At 43.7% G+C, this 16,900-nt stretch overlaps 1 protein-coding gene across 1 annotated transcript in view; it reads left to right on the top strand.

Moving 5' to 3' along the window:
* Nucleotides 1–16,712: 16,712 nt before the first annotated feature.
* The window catches only part of LOC109248848 (zinc finger protein 33B-like), a 46,323-nt gene continuing 46,135 nt past the window's right edge, over nucleotides 16,713–16,900 (top strand). Inside the window, exon 1 of the mRNA XM_053910136.1 lies at nucleotides 16,713–16,825. The gene's annotated coding sequence lies outside the window, so the exon portion shown is untranslated. The remainder of the gene's footprint in view (nucleotides 16,826–16,900) is intronic.

Genomic DNA, 16,900 nt, shown 5'->3' with positions numbered 1-16,900 from the left:
TATGTCACTCAGGGTTGTAAACTCGGCTGTAAAATCACAAGTCCAGTGTACCCAGAAACATATCTGGGTCATGGGTTTTTGATCATATGAGAAGGTGGGTTGAGACTGGAGAAGAGCCAGAGTAAGGTCAGAGTGAGACTTTTATGGACCGACAGGTATAAAGGTGGTATACTATATTTCATTATCCGATTTCATAAATCAGGTTACACAAACTAATGATCTTAAATTGCACAGATATTCTAAGTGTTCACCTTAGGACACTAGAAACAGAAGAGTTAATTGAATGAAAAGGAGCAAAACAAAAGAAATAATAATTTTAGAGCAGAAATCAGATCTTTAAAAAGACAAAAACAATAAAATGAAAAGTTAATTATTTGAAAAGGTCAATAAAATTGATAAACCTTCAGCTAAGTTAACTACGAAAAAGAGTAGGGGCGCCTGGGTGGCTCAGTCGGTTGACGTCCGGCTTCAGCTCAGGTCATGAACTCACAGTCGGTGAGTTCAAGCCCCGCATCAGGCTCTGGGCTGACAGCTCAGAGCCTGGAGCCTGCTTCTGATTCTGTGTCTCCCTCTCTCCCTGCCTCTCCCCTGCTCATGCTCTACCTCTCTCTGTCTCAAAAATAAATAAAAACATTAAAAAAAATTTTTTTTAAATAAAAAAAGAGTAGATACAACTCACCAATATCAGAAGTGAAAGAGAGACATAACAATTGATTACATGGACATTAGACGGATAGTAATGTTACGGACAACTCTGCCCACAAATTTCATAACCTAGATCTATTCCTTGAGAGACACAATCTGCCTAAACTCACAGAAGTATAAATTTGTATAAGCAAATATCTATTAAAGAAACTGAGTTCATCCTTAATCTTCCAAATCAGAAAGTTCAAGCCCAGATGTGTTCACTGGTGACTTCTAGCAAACACTTAAGGAAGGAAGAAATGACACCAGTTCTCTACAACCTCTTCCAAAAAGGAGGAGTAGAAGAAATCCTTCCTAACTCATTCTGTGATGCTTATTATAGTAGCAAAACCAGGCAGAGACATTGTAGGAGAGGAAAGCAACAGGGGTGCCTGGCTGGCTGAGTCAGTAGAACACGCGACTCTTAATCTCGGGGTCCTGAGTTCGAACCCTAGGTTGGGTATGATTACTTTAAAAAAATTCTGAAAAGGAAAGCTAGATGCCTGTATGTCTCGGAACATAGATGCTGAGATCCTCAATAAATCATCACCAAGTTGAATCCCACAATATATAATTAGGTGCCATGACCATGTGGGATTTATTCCAGGGGTGCTGTGCTGGTTCAACATTTGATAGTCGGGTAGTCACCTGTCGCATCAAGAGGCAAAAGAAGAAATAATCATATGATCTTATCAGTAGGTGCAGAAGAGCCTTTCACAAAACGTTAACCCACATCCACAATAAGAAATCTCAGCAGGCTGGGAGTATGGGGAACATTAACTTGGTACAGAACATCTCCAACAGCCCTACAGCTAACGTTGTACTTTCATGGTGAGACACTAGATGCTTTCCCAGTGAGAAGAGGAGAGCAAAGAGGTCCCTGTCCCTGCTCTTTCACCCTCCTTCTGGAAGTCCTCGCCGACAGAGCAAGACCAGAGAAGGAGAGAGACTTGGATTGGGAAGGAGGAGAGAAAACTGTGTACAGTCACACATAACATGATTGCCCATGTAGGAAATTTCCAGGAGTCGACAATAAAACGCGCTGGCGCGAGTTAACCAGGTTTTAGGATACGGTGATTGGGTGGGTGGTACAAAGAAATGAGCCGTTCGGTAACAAGAGACATGCAGGAGCCTTTACGTGCATATTGTTGAATGAGACAAGCCAATCGGAAAGGCTTTCCACCTTACATTACCAGTTGTAGTGCGTTCTGGAAAGGCACGTGGGGAGACAGTAAAAGGATCGGTGGTCGCCAGAGGATTGAGGCAGGGAGGGAAGGCTGAATAGGTGGATTATGGAGGGCTTTTAGGACAGTGGGAGTATGCTGTAGGATATCGTAATGGTACATGGCGTGCGGATCCTTTGCCAGTGCCCAAAAATGTAACACGGGGTAAGGCCTAATGTAAACTGTGGTCTTCAGGTAGTACTCCTGTATCAGCATTGACGCATCAGTTGTAACAAATGGACCACACTACTGCAAGATATGCATGATGGGGGGCTGCAGAGGGGGAGGAGTGAAGGGGTGTATAGGAACTCGACTTTCTGCTCCATGTGTCTGTAACTCTACGACTACTCTAAAATGTAAAGTGTGTGAAAGAAATGAACCATCCTGTCTGCCTATAGCAACATAGAGGATTCTGCGAGGGTGTTTCTTCTATAATTACGAAGTTAGAAACACAGTATTCAGTACCACTTTTCCCATGGTGGGAGGCAGAATGCATTCTCAGAAATCATATACTGACCATCACTAAAGCCTATTTTCAGCTGTAGCTTCCTGTTGTTGTAAGCCTCCTTGTCTTTTCTGCAAGTGCCGTAAATTTCTCACCTCTCTTCATAACGTCTTGTTTCTGTACTAAGTTTCCGTTGGTCCCGTGTTCCTGCACTACAAATATAACGGCCACTGATGAACATTTGAGCTGTGTCTATAGTCTTCAGAATATTTTTAATTACAGTAACTGTGGTCTGAAGTTAAGGCCCAGTGTCCTAGACTCTTGACATCTGAAACCAACATGGAGTGAACCCTCCTAGCAGGAGGCAGTTAACACAGTGGGCATGACTAAGAGGATGGTCCATCTAAGACCCGGGTCACCACATAAGACCTAGTTCACCCAGTTGTCATTAAGTGATTGTTGTTGACTAACGAGTTCTGAGATAGGACAAAGGCCACCTGGGACCGAGCTACCGGTTGCTGGCAGACAGTCTCTTGCTGTGGACTGTGCTGCCTGTTTTGGGTGTCACTGTTCCCTCCCCTGGCAACAAGCTCTTGGCCCTAAGAATTGTTAATTGGCCGTACCCCAGGTGCCTGGGCTACGGGTTCAGTCAGTTTGGCTGGTGTCGTGAGACGCTCCGCCTGTAGAGGCAGTGACGACACCGCACTTTAACTGGTGAGCATTTGAGCCCCAGGTACCCAGGGTCGAGGGTCTGGCTGGCACTCTCCGGTTACTGTGTACCGTGTGTTGGCCGTCCCCGGCTGTTGAGGGTAGCCATGCTTACCAGTTTTTGTCATTGTGCCCCAGCGGGGAGGGCATGCAGATGGCGCTTGGTGAAAGTTTGGAAAGCTGGGCTGCCCTGGCCCCGGAGCATGAAGCGTGCACGGCCCTCGGTGTGTGATGAGCTGTTGTTCACGTGCGGGCAGCGGCCGTCCCCATCTCTTGCTGCCCCTTCCCCTGCTGCCATTGCACACACGCCTCACGCCCGAGGGTGCCGAGGTGCACGCCTGTGGTGTCCTGTGGCCCAGAGGCTGATGAGAAAGAAAAGGGGACGTCTTCCAAATGGCCAGAGGAAGGACCTCAACTGCGCTAATGCAGAACCCTCAGCCAGTGAACCTGGGGTTTGCGAGGCGCTGGGGTTTTTTCAGTACACCAAAGGACTACCCTTGGAGTCCTGGGGCTTGATGGCCTTGATGCTTGCCGTGACAGAATGACCTTATTGTTTGTGAACCGTGACCCCAGAGAGATTGACTGGCATTCCCTTCGGTAAGCGGCAGCTGCCTATGAGGCGGACTGCCGGGCTGTAGTCCTTTCCCTTGTAACCACCCAGGCCCCCGCCACAGGTGTCAGGATGGCGACAAAAACTGAACGCTGTCACTTCCCAAAATACTGTGAGGGAATTTGTAGAGAGAGAAATGAGAGAGAAGAAACCTGCACTGTTGCAAAAAGGCAGCCCTACGGAAGACATTCGGTCAACCGCCGGGTTATGGGCCACGCTTGCTCCTTGCAGCTGTGCTCTGCTGCCTCTGTTGAGAAAAGTTCTCATCGTCCTGCTCAGAGGGGAAAGCACTCACCCTGTGCCACAGCAAAGGGGACCATTGGAATGCAGCGTAAGCCCAGGATCCTTAATCCGTATGAAGCAATGTAGCCGTTGCCATAGAGTGGGCTCTTGAGCCCGTAGATCCTCCCCGGAGGCTCTCTGGAGAAGGCAACTTGTACGTGCGATCAGAGTCAATAGAAACCCCCCTGACGTATATTGAGTGACAACAAAAAGGAAAGAATTGGCAAGAAAGAATGAGGGGTGGGAGGAACTTAGGTACAGGAAAAGGAAACAAGGAAGTGACAGAAATGAAGGTGCACAGATTGCCCCAGCTGGGAGTCCAAACTATACGAAGATAACTTATGCAACAGAAGATCAAGGGCACTAACTGGCTTTTGTACCTTCGCTAGATCGTTTGTGAAATGCCTTAAATATCTGCTGAAACGCACCGTTGACAAATTGTCATGACCTTACACAAGGCTTGAATTACAGCTGTATTTGGGCCTTCGGCTAAATTTGATCATGTCATTCCGTAAAATCTTAGAGGAGTTACTGACCACAAAATGGAGTGCGGGTGACTGTTTTCTCAGAACTTATATGTTGAACTGCAGTCCTCAGTGTGATGGTCTCTGGAGGTGGGGCCTTTGGGATGTGATGAGGTTATGGGGGTAGTGCTCTCATGAATGGGAGTAAAGCCCTCAAAAGTGTTGAGCGAACGCCTTTGGCTTTTGCACAAGTGACGACAGAGCAAAAGGACAGCTATCTGCGAACCAGGAGGCAGGCCCTCCCCACGTGCTGATACCGCTGGCCCCTTCATCTGTCTTGGACTTGAGGGCCTCCAGAACTGTGAGAAATAAATTTGTGTTGTTTGTAAGCCACCCGGGCTGTGTTATTTTTTTTTTTTTTTTTTTGCCAGTATGAACAACCTGAGACATTCGGATGAGTAGGTATATTTTCTCCTAATCCACAGAACTATTGCCTGAGTTCTCCGTGGTCACAGCACCCATTGACTTAATTATAGCCCATTCCCATGGTGGGTTCCAGTCGAGTGAATATGAACTTTTGGCACGTAGAATTTGGGTTGTCAGAAGGGGACCCCCGTGTACTGTATGTCCCGGTTGAAAGCATGGTAACCACCTGTTCAGAGACGAAGTGATTATCACTGCTGCTTCTCCATTTAGTACTCCAGTTTACTGTGTTCTTAAACCTGGAAATAGTGTTGGCATGTCACAGTGGGTCACCGCATCCTTCAATGCTGTGGCCAGTTGTCCAGGACTCAACACCACTGTTCCTGAAATAACTGCCTTCGTCTAAGCAGCAACCAGTACATATATTGTTACTATGGGTTTTGCCAGTACATTCTCCCCAGTGCTGTTTTCAGCAGCCTCAGCCACAGTTTGCCCTCGCCTCCAAAGGGGCCCGGTACACCTTCAGCAGGCTGCCAATGGGATATCCCAGAACTCTTTGCCATTGCACATAGTCTTTGCAGGCAATACCTTAATTGCACCCATATTTGGTGGAAGAGATTCCAGCATTATTCCTGAAGGCCACAGAACTCACTGCCTTGTTCGCTATTAATACTTGTAATGGGAGCCCTTAGCCTCCATGTGAGTAGTACACCTGCAGTGAGACCTTCGTGTCAGAGGAAGCCAAGCCACACAGGGAGGTTTTGCATAGGAGTTCTGTTATATCCAGTCTTTGTTCTCCCAGATAATATATTGTGCATGGTAGCAAGCAAGTCTTCAGATGCCTGTAGCCCACCTCTCAGTGAAACCAGCTTTTCCTCAGACATCAAGGAGCAGGGAAAAGTTTTGTCTAGTATACTCTTGCTGCATTCTCCGGTGTAAGAAAATGGTGGATGTTTTAGGCCACTGTGGGATGGTTAATATTACACAACAATAGTAACTGGGTCACCCAGATCACTTGAAATCAGATGATCATCTTTAATCTGTGTGTATCTTTTTTTGTCACCTGAATCATATTTTATATAGATTTCCGGAGGCGTGTTAATGACCGCGATACAGGGGTATAACCCAAAAGCCCTAATACTGCTTGTTCATGTAGGTCAGGCCCTATCTTCAGACAACTGTTTGAAACATGATTGTTAGTGATGGTGGTAGTGGTGTAGCCTAGGAATCCTCAGCTTGCTTGGATCCGTAGGGTATATGACTCTTTCCTTGTAAATTGGGCACATAGTTCGTTAGGTGTTGATCATATACACAAGGCGTGCGAAGGACTGTTCAAAACTGGAAATATATGATGACTATAAATACATGAGCCAGAAGTAGTAATGTTGATTATATTCTTGAAATCACAGGTTTTTAAACTGCGTGTTCAGAATGTAAATGTCAGAGTTCAATCAGAGAAACAGAACCATTAGGAGACATGTAGACACAGATTTGTTACAGGGATTTGACCTTATGCATTGTGGGACCTTGTTAAATAGTCCCTGGAACACTCTTGTTTTCATGTCTGATGCTGGAGCTTGAAAGTAACGGGGTGGGAGTGAGGAGCAGTTGAGAAGGGAAGACAGATGTGAGGTGGGAAAGCAAGAACAAACTAGAACTCACAAGTAACAGCTGGAACCTACAAGGGTGGACTGAAAGCCATGTTTGTTTGTTTCCTCTGACCTCAGTAAAGGACTTGTGCAGAAGCCAGGGTCCTTCTTAAAGCAAAACCTACCTTCCTGGCCCTGGAGTCAGCCCCAGGGAGGAGCCCCTGGAGGCAGCCCAGGCACTGCCTCATACCCATAAGTAAGTCAGTACATCCCCGACATAGGGTGCAAACTTCAACATGGTGAAAGCTTCAATTCTTGTGAAAGAATCTGTTGTAGTGAACCTTAGGTAGAAACGTTCAAGAAATGGAACTTTGGAAAGTGTAGTTTTCCCCAGCCATTGGCACATTACCATGCAACCTCAGTTCACCCTTGTCAAATTGAGCCCATAAAAACCCCTAAACTTAATCTCCAAATAAAACCAAAACAAAGTCATGCTTCCACTTAATGTGATCAACTATCTTGCAGACAACCAAAAACATGCTTATGCTTTTCTCAGGAGAAGGTACGAAGTCTTTCTTGTTTTTGTTGCTTTCTTTCTTTGGATGATGTATATTTTTCTGATTCATAGTCATCCACTGATACCCTGTAACTTAAATACTGGCATCCTTAAGTTGTAACTTGATTACTATTAACACATACGATGTTAAATGATACAGGGGTGAGAAAGGGAAATAAAAGAAAAAATATTTGGTTAATATTTACATAATTGGTCATTTAAAAATAAAGGAGGGGGCGCCTGGGTGGCTCAGTCAAGTCAGCATCCGACTCGATATCACCTCAGGTTTTGATCTCGCAGTCGTGGGAGTTGTGCATCAGGCTCACACTGAGCATGGAGCTTGCTTGGGATTCTCTCTCTCCCTTTCTCTCTGCCCCTCCCCAACAAATGCACTCTGTTCCTTAAAATAAATAAACATTAAAAAGTAGTAACAATATTGGGTGACAGGCATTAAGGAGGGCACTTTGCAAGATGAACACTGGGTGTCACATATAAGGTAAATCACTGATGCCAAGTCAACTGTATGTTAACTAACTTGAATTTAAATTAAAAAATTACAAAAATAAAAAGTATTCATAACCATACAGTGCTTGTTTCTGCTATTGATCACTTGGTTATAGCTGGCATTTATAATGACCCTCTAGTACATACCTACTGTGTTGTCCCTTTGTCTTCTGCAAGCACCCTAGCTTATCTTGGTTCTTTGGGTTGACCCAAACCTTCACTTCTCTTAATGATAGGACACAGAAGTAATATGGGGCAGCCTAGAGGATCTCTTGCAATCCAGGCATATTCCCCATTACTCCCACTGGGTAGAAGCTAACCAATTTCCTGCTAATAGTAACCAGTCACTCAGCCATTCCAGTAACCCAGCTCCCTGTTGATTCAGTGGCTTATGAGCACCAAAGTGGCTAGCTAGCAGTCTCAGATTCTAGGTCAGTGGAAGTGTTTCATGGTATATTCTTCATCTTGGAATAGGACTTCTAGACCAACAGAGCCTAAAGCTGAGGGAATTGGAAGCAAGGAGTTTGCTAGTAGATCTCTAGGAAAATGATAGGGCTGTTCTCCCATTTCCACCTCTTTGATGCCAGGCTCCATAAATTGTGGCTACGGGAGAAACAGGCCCAAATGTTGGGCACTTATTTAAAGCATATATCACATCTTGGAAGACATTACACAAGCCCAAAAAGGTGTTGCCACCTAGCTTGTGCTGCAACTGAGTCTTCAAAAGGCCACTCCATGTTGTATCACTCTGGATGCTTCAAAATGATGGGGAACAGAGTAAGAACACTGATTCCAAGGGCATGTGAAATGAGTTTCCCGGTATAAAAGAGAGGTGTATGAGATACCATGGTGATGGGTTCAGCGTTCTGTAAATCCACTGATGTTAGTTTTGACAGATGCATTGCAGATGGGGAAGGCAAATCCATGTACACAGTAAATATCTTCACCAGTATATACAAAGTATGGTCCCTCTGGTGATGGAAGTGATGTGATATAATCACTCTGGTATCAAGTAGCCCCTGATCCACCCAGGGAATGGTGCCAAGTTAGTTGTTAATTGGTGGTCTCTTCTGTTAGCAGTTTGGAAACTTAATAGTAACTTTTGTCAGATTGGCCTTAGTGAGTAGAAGTCCATGTTGCTGACCCCATGCATGATCTCTTCACTGCTACCAGGAATATATCTTTGATTCATGAACCCACTTGGCAATGACAGAAATGGCTGGGGAAAGGGGCTAACAGAAGGAGAGTCTTGTCCACAGAATATGTGCTTCCCTGCACCTAATTATTAAATGCTACTCTGACAAGATTACACTTTGGTGAACATTCACATGGTTAAACAAATGTCTTTATACACTGTGCCAGATTGGAAAAGTCTGTGCACACACTTCTTCTCCAGAACAACTTGTCACAGATTTTCCAATGTACTCCTTCCAAATCCTTGATCATCCAGTCAAACCATTAGCCCATGTGTATGAATCAGTGTAGACCTATAACTATGGCCATCTCTCCTTCCCTACAACATAAATAACCAGGTGCCCTGCTCAAATTTTTGCCCACTTGGATGATATCCTTTCACCACTGACTTTCAGGACCATCTCAGAATGAGGTTGTAGTTATGCATACCATGCAGAATTATCTAGCTCAAGCCTGAATTCTTTCTTTCTCAGTCATCTGGTCATAGGGAACTCCTTATGAGACTATAGCTGTGAATTGAGGGAAGTATATAGCAGCAGTAGGGGTCATGGGCATACTTGTGTTTTCAGGACCTGCTGGAGATGAATCGTGTATATCCCATTTCATTTCACGATGAAGTGCTACTGTGAACGCCCAAGTGTATGGCTTGATGGATGAGACAACACCTAGTTCTTGATGGGCAGTTCAGGTTGCATGGTAACTTGGTAGCCCATGGTTCGGTGTTCAGTCTCCACTATGACCCATTAGCAGACATGTCAAAAGGGGAATAGATGTTGACAGCGAATAGCATGGCTTTGCTTAAAGAATCCTAAGGGTATATGCTGTGATTCATGGATAGTTGCCTGCTAAAGGTTCTTAATGGGATCCTCATCCACTGAGACTTCAAGCAACATTAGGCCTTCTGGATAACACAATCCAAATGGCATGGCAGTTTGCTTGGCAGCTTGGATCTATTGCAGAACAGTCACTTCTTCTGGACTCTCTTCAAAATTGGTACCTTTTCTGTTCACTTAGTAGATGGCTTGGAGTAGCAGGCCCAGACGTGGCACATGCTGTAATCCAAGGTGGCCCAATAGCGCTTGTACGTCTTCCCTGGTGGTAGAAGGAGTAACTCCTTCTTTACCCTAGAAAGATTATCTTGGCATGCCCTCCAACACTGGACCCTTAGAAATCTTACCATGGTGGCAGCCCCCTGCATTTTTGTGGGATTATAGTTCACCCTCAGGCTCACAGCGACTTGCCAATAGGTCTTGAGTATTTTCTATTTCCTGTACATTAGGTTCAACCAGCATTGTATCATCAAAGTGATGAATCAACAAGACAGGTGGAAGAAAAAGACAATCTAGCAGCCTGTAGCCTGGACTATGATATTGGGCTGAAGAATTGATAGACCCCTGAGGTTGGACAGTGAAGGTGTATTCCTGGCCTTGCCAACATAAAGCAAACTGCTATGATGGTATTTACTAATAAGTATAGTAGAGGGGGATAAAAAGCATTTGCTGATAAATAGCTTCACACCAGGTGACAAGAGAAGTGTTGCTTTGTTCCAGCAACAAAACTCCATCTAAAAGCTCAGCTACAAACAGAGTTACTACCTGATTAAATTTATGATCATCCACTGTCATTATGTAAGATTAATATACCTTCTGCACAGGCCAAATAAGTAATTGAATGGAGACAATCACCACTGCTCTATCTTTCCAGGCCTTGAGGCTGACACTAATATCTGCAGACCCTCCAAAAATGCAGTATTGCTTTTGATTTAGTATCTTTGTAGATAGAGACAGTTTTACTGACTTCCATATGGTCTTTATGCCATAATAGCTCTCACTTGAAGGGTCAAGGAACCAGTGTGGGAATTCTGAAAATTTCTGGCGTCTCTATTCCAATTATGTGTTCCACAGTTGAAGAAAGAACCACCCTTTGGACTTGGGCCCAGTGGGCCCACTGTGAGATAGACCTGAGCTAAAATCCCTCAATCACTTGACCCCCATTAGCTCCTTCTCTGGGTAGTGCACTACAAGTGACTTTTTGGGTCACTAGGCATTAACATCAGCTGAAAGCCAGTGTTTGGGAATCTTGAAAAGTCTGATTCCCCCTACCCACCCGCCCAAATGCCTACTCAGACTGGTAAACGGCTGGCTGTTCCTCTGGGGAATGCTGGGAGATAGATGAACAGTATACATTTTTGGCATTACTGGGTTTTTCCTCAAGAAGACCTGGAGACTCCTCTCTGAGTCTGTAAACTGGCTCAAGGCTGGACGTTGATTGAGAGGGTATGACTCCTTTGGTGGTTCAAGTCAGACTTCTGCTCATTACGCCTGCAGGTTTTCCACTTAGATGAAGACTATAGTGGACTTCCCATCTATTTTATTTCTGCTTACACCATGATCAACTAGTGAACACCAAATATCTGCAAGCCGAACTATTTTGCTTACTGCTTTGGCTCCACTGTCCCTAACAGTAACCATGTCCATGTTTTTGATGATTAAGTGCCATGTGTCACCCCTGGCACCTCAGCATCCTCATTGGACTTACACATCCCCATTTGAAGGTAGCAATTCTCCCTGTAATTTCTGATTCATAGAGAAGAGCAACCACAAGGCTCTTGAAGGATTCTGGGGCTTGCCTGATAAAAGACATGTCCTCTGGACCTTCTGAGGTCGCTAAGCAAGCCTTACAGAAATCCACTTTAACATTCTAATCTTCCTGAGCCTTTGCATAGTTTTCTCTACAGTATATCAAGGAAGTTTTGGCATTTCAACTGCTTTAGTGCAGTAGGTCAACCAAATCAAACAAGAGACATTACTAGCCCCTCAAGCTAAATATTCAGTCCAGAATATCAATTTAGTGGGCCCGTGTCAATAAATTCAGCCTGATCTGACCTTATATTCTTTCCATTCTGATCCCAAACATATTCCCCAGATTCCTGTTAATATAAAATTATACATTTATTTTAGTGTGTATCACACCTCTTTATGGGTTGCAGTTTGTACTCTTTGACATCTACTGGGACTTATGTCCAGTTACAGATCTAGAAGCAAGGGGAGATAATGTAAGAAAGTCCTGGAGAGAATCAGAAGATCTTTATGAGGGGCACCTGGATGGCTTGGTTGAGTGTTTTACTATTGCTTTTGGCTCGGGTCATGATTTCAGGGTCGAGGGATTGAGCCCTGCATTGGGCTCCATGCTGACCATGGAGCTTGCTTGAGATTCTTTGTCTCCCTCTGCCCCTCTCCCTGTATGTTTTCTTTTTATTTTTTAAAAATGTTTATTTATTGTGCTGTCAAAAATGAGTCTGAGCTTTCAGCACAGAGAATGCTGTGGGGTTCGAACTCACAAATCATGAAGTCATGCATGTCCTGAGCCGAAGTTGGATGCTTAACTGACTGAGCCATCCTGGTGCCCCTTCCCTGTATGTTTATATACACATGCTAGTATACACAAAATATATCCTTTTTGTGTCAGCTGACACAATATAAGCGCACCAGAGTCCTGGAAGGAACATGCACACATAGTGCCCAGATCTTGGTTTCTAATACCATATCCCATGTTTAATCTCCAAATAAAGACAATAAGAAAGTCCTATTTCCTCCATCTAACATTATACAACTATCTCCAGGGTACAATTAAAAACCATTAAACCTGTCCCTGAAAGAGGATGCAAAGTCCTTCATTGATGTTTACTTTTTTCCTTGATAACCCATAACTTAAATACTATGATTTAAGTTAACAGTACTTAAATACTATGATATAAAATCAGTACACCATATATTACAGATACAGGGGTAAGAGAAGGAAATAAACAAAGATATCTGCTTAATATACATACCCAGTATATTTTAAGTATATATTATACTAAGTGTATGTTAAGTAAATATTTAATATATACCTATATGTACATTAAGTACATATACTTAAGGTATGGGCACACACATATTAATGAAATAAAGAAGAAATACTCCTCTGACAATTATAGTCCTTATTTCTGTAACTGCTCATGCAGTCACAGCTGATATGTATTATGATCTTTCATGACTATGTTTATTTCTCTTATCCTCAGCAAGAACCTCAGCTGGTCATGGTTCTTTACCTGGTGGGGTGATCCAGACCTTCTTTCCTGAAGGGTCTGGGCCACTAGTAGTCTTTCCTGAATTGGGTTGTTGTAGTTTTCCATTGATTTTAATCACAGGTCATGCTAGTACTGTGAGATGCCTCAAGGGATCACTTTTCCTGATCCCCAATGTGTGGTAGTAGTCCAGTTTCTTCTTAGTAGAATCAATCGCCTCAGTACAGTATCTCCCTTCTCTGCCTGTTGATTTGAAGGCATGGGGAGCCCAAATTCGCCAAGTGACAATCCTAACTTCCAGTTCAGTGGAATCATTGTTGCGTCTCCTGGTGGAAGCATTCCTCCATTTGGAACTAATATTTCTAGGCCAGCAGAACCAGAAGGTCTTGTGGACAGGAAACAAAAATTTTGCTACTGGACACTAGGGGTAATAATGCTGCCAATCCCATTTCCTCCCTGTGATTCATGGACCTGCGAATCCTGGCAATGGGAGAAATATCATCATATACTGGACACCGATTCAGAGCATATACAGCCTTCTGGAGAACTTGCCCCAGCTCTGTACCGTATTGCCACCCAGTGGCACTGTGCATTTTCAGAAAGTTATTCTGACATTCAATCAAGCTGGCTTCTTTGGGATGGTAGAACAGGTGATAAGATGAGTGAATTTCATGAGCCCTGGGTCCATTGCTTCTCTACTTCCTCTGTGAAGTGGGTTCCTTGATCAGAAGCAACACAGTGTAGAATCCCATGACAGTGGGATATTCTGTTAGCCCACAGATGGTTGTTTTGGCAGAAACATTGTGTGCAAGGAAGGCAAGTCTATATCCAGAGTGTCTGTTCCGGTAAGGACAAAATGCTGCCCCTTCCATGAATTTTTGTCAGATTTATTTCTCATTCTTGGACACACAAATACATTTGCTTCTTTCCTTCTCTTGTCTTCTGGGACTCCCATTATGTGTATGTTGATTTAGTTGATAGTATTCCATAGGTCCTATAGGCTTTCTTCACTCGTAAAAAAAAAAAAAAAAAAAGTTTTTTTTCCTTTATGCTCCTCTGGATATTTTTAAATGACCTGTCTTTGAGTTCACTGATTTTTTTCTTCTGCTTGATTGTGTCTATTTTTGAAGATTTCTACTGAAGTTTTTCACTACAATCTTTGTATTCTTTGGCTCCAGAATTTCAATTTGGTGCTTTGTTGTGGTTTCTGTCACTTTGTTGAAGTTCTCATGTTGTTCATTTGTTGTTTTCCATGATCTCATTTGGCTATCTCTCTGGGTTCTCTTGTACTGAGCTTCTTGAAGATGATTATTTTGAATTATTTTTATTGATTGAGAGTTTGTTACTGGAGCTTTATTTTGTTCCTTTGGTGGTGGCATGTTTCCCTAATTTTTTGTGGTCCTTATAGCCTTGTGTTGGTGTCTGTACATTTGAAGAAGTGGTTACTTTTTCTAGTCATTACAGACTTGGCATCGTCAATAAAAGCCCTATACAAGTCAGCATGACCAGATATTCTGGGTGGACTGGTTGGCTGGGTCTGGGGGTGAATGGACCCAGTGCTGGCTCTACACTGAACTTGGATCCCCACTTTGCTCTCTTTTTTCCTACAGGAGAACTTATGGACTGAGGGGATCTCTTTGGATGCTGCACTGTGTGGGTTTTGGGGAGGAGTGATGAGGGTATAGTGAGACTGTTGTTCTCACTCTTTTCAATTATGTCTTTTTTGTTATTTCTGTGCTCCACCAATGTGCTTTAACCTCTCATCTAGATTCTGGAGATCATCTGAAGGTATTTTTATCTACGGGTGGTTGTTAAATTGGTGTTTCTGTGAAGGAACAAGGACTGGAACTTCATTTTTAACATCTTGTTGACTTCTCTCCTGATTTCCCGTTTATTTAGATCTCCAAAATCTTTCACTGAAATTTTTATTATACAAATCTTATATAAACCGTGCAACTTTAATTGTAGAAGTCTTACGCTCATTTTTGTTCATTTCTTTTTTTTTATGCTTATTTATTTTTGAGAGAGAGAGAAGTGAGAGCAAGGGAGGGAGAGGGGGGCAGACAGAGGATCTAGAGTGGACTCTGCACTGACAGCAGAGATCCCCATGTGGGGCTTGAACTCACAAACCTGTGAGATGATGACCTGAGCCAAAGTTGGATGCTTTCAACTGAGCAACTCAGGCGCTCCTGTTAAATTCATTTCTAAGAACTTTTTGTTTGTTTGTTTGTTTGTGGATTGCTCAGTGCTATTGTGTACAAATTCATTTGCTGTTAATGTATTGATCTTGTATCCTGCAACCGTGTTGCAATCATTGATTAGTTCTGATGTTTGTTGTCATGTTCCTAAGTATATTCTACATAGAAGCTCATGTCATTTTACCACTTTATTTCCAATCTGGATGACTTTTATTCCATTTTATTGCCTAATTTCCCTTTCTAGGACCTTCGGTTCGACATTAACCGTAAGTGGTAAGAGTGGTGTAAGGGCATATACAAATGAAAAATAAGAGGCTTAATATTCTGCTAAAAATGAAGAGACATCCCTCCTTGTAGATTATTTTCTTTGTAAAGTTGTAAATTCTTTGCGCTTTTGAGACTGAACCATAAATCTTCTTAAATGTCTCTTGGCAGTTTTACAGCCTAGAATGTCTTTCCCAAGGACCTCAGAACCATCTGTTTGAAATGTAATAGGGAGCTGGCACTTCTGTCTCCCAGAGTCTGTGAGAGGGTAGAAGCCTAAACTTTGGTGGTTGGGGTCTTGATCCAAGTTGCAAAACTACCTCCTGTCATAAAGATAGGAGAAGCTTGGTTTTTTAACTTGTAAAACCAATAAACTAACACAGGTGGTCATCCAATTACCAGGCAAATTTAGGGCAAACAATGTGTGATAAATGATGATGTGAAGTCCTCCTACTTGAGAAGTAGTTATTGTTTATTTTTGCAACATTTATGTGATGGGATGTATCTACTTGGCTGTAAAAAAGGGTGAGATTTCTTTCTGTCCTTGGATTGTCTTTGATATATATCCCACCATTCAATGATAAAATTGTTTTGTCTTCTGCCTGAGTGGTTAAGTTTTCTAGGTTCAGAGAGGATGTTTAAAATTTTTTTTCAACATTTATTTATTTTTGAGAGACAGAGCATAAGTGGGTGAGAAGCAGAGAGAGAGGGAGACACAGAATCCCAAGCAGGCTCCAGGCTCTGAGGTGTCAGCACAGAGCCGGGCCTTGGGCCTCCAACTCATGAACTGTGACATCATGACCTGAGGCAAAGTCCCATGCTTCACCGACTGAGAAACCCAAGCGCCCCAAGATTTTGTTTTCAATTATATTTCCTTAACAATTTAAGGATGGGCTGAGTCTGGTGAATCCTGACCACTCATAATGCTAAATTGATTATGCTTTCTCATCAATGAACGTCTCAAAGGACGAAGAATGAAATAAGACAGGGATGACTACTGTCAAAGTTATGTTATAACATAAATGGAACACAGACTGTCCCTGGAAGAAATTCTGCAGGTGCATTCTACAAAAGATGGAACGGCTAGGAGAGCCAATTCATTAAGGAAACAATTAATGAAAGAGGTGTGTATTTAGATACTCATTTCGGATAAACAATGAGTCAGACTGTAGTATCAGTGTCTCCTGCTTGTACCTTATTTGCTAAATCGGGCAGTTGTACCCAGCGTCTCCTAAGTCTGATGCCTGATTCCCAAGAAGGTTGCGCCAGGAATTTGGGAAAAGGCCTGCACTAGCGGGTCGCCACATGAGCCGCTCTGGGCCTTCTGCGCATGTGCACTGCGCCCCTCTCGGTATTTCGCGTCGGCGGCCTCGGGAGAAGACGGTCCCGGATGCTTCAGTTGCCGAGTGCCGAGGCGCAGGCGGAGAGGACGCGATGGTCGAGCCCCCGGGTGGCTGTGGTTGAATGTGGGTGACCCGTGGGACGGAGGCCCCGCGCGGGAGGGGCCGGTGACGGAGGAAACGGCTCGGTGCCTGAGCGCGGGGTGAGTCCTGCTCCGTCTGTATGCATCGAATGCGAACCAGCGCGTCCCCGCGCTTGTCACCCAGCGAAGGTTCGTGTTTTCGTCTCCGAGGTGAAGGGTCGCCCGCCCGAGGCCTCGGTAAGACCGGCGGAAACTGGCCCGGGG

The sequence above is a fragment of the Panthera pardus genome, unplaced genomic scaffold, assembly GCF_024362965.1.
Source record: "Panthera pardus isolate Hobbes unplaced genomic scaffold, ASM2436296v1 HiC_scaffold_22, whole genome shotgun sequence".
In the NCBI taxonomy this organism is placed as follows: domain Eukaryota; kingdom Metazoa; phylum Chordata; class Mammalia; order Carnivora; family Felidae; genus Panthera; species Panthera pardus.
The sequence above is the reverse complement of the archived record's forward strand: the minus strand, read 5'-3'. Positions and strand labels throughout refer to the sequence as shown.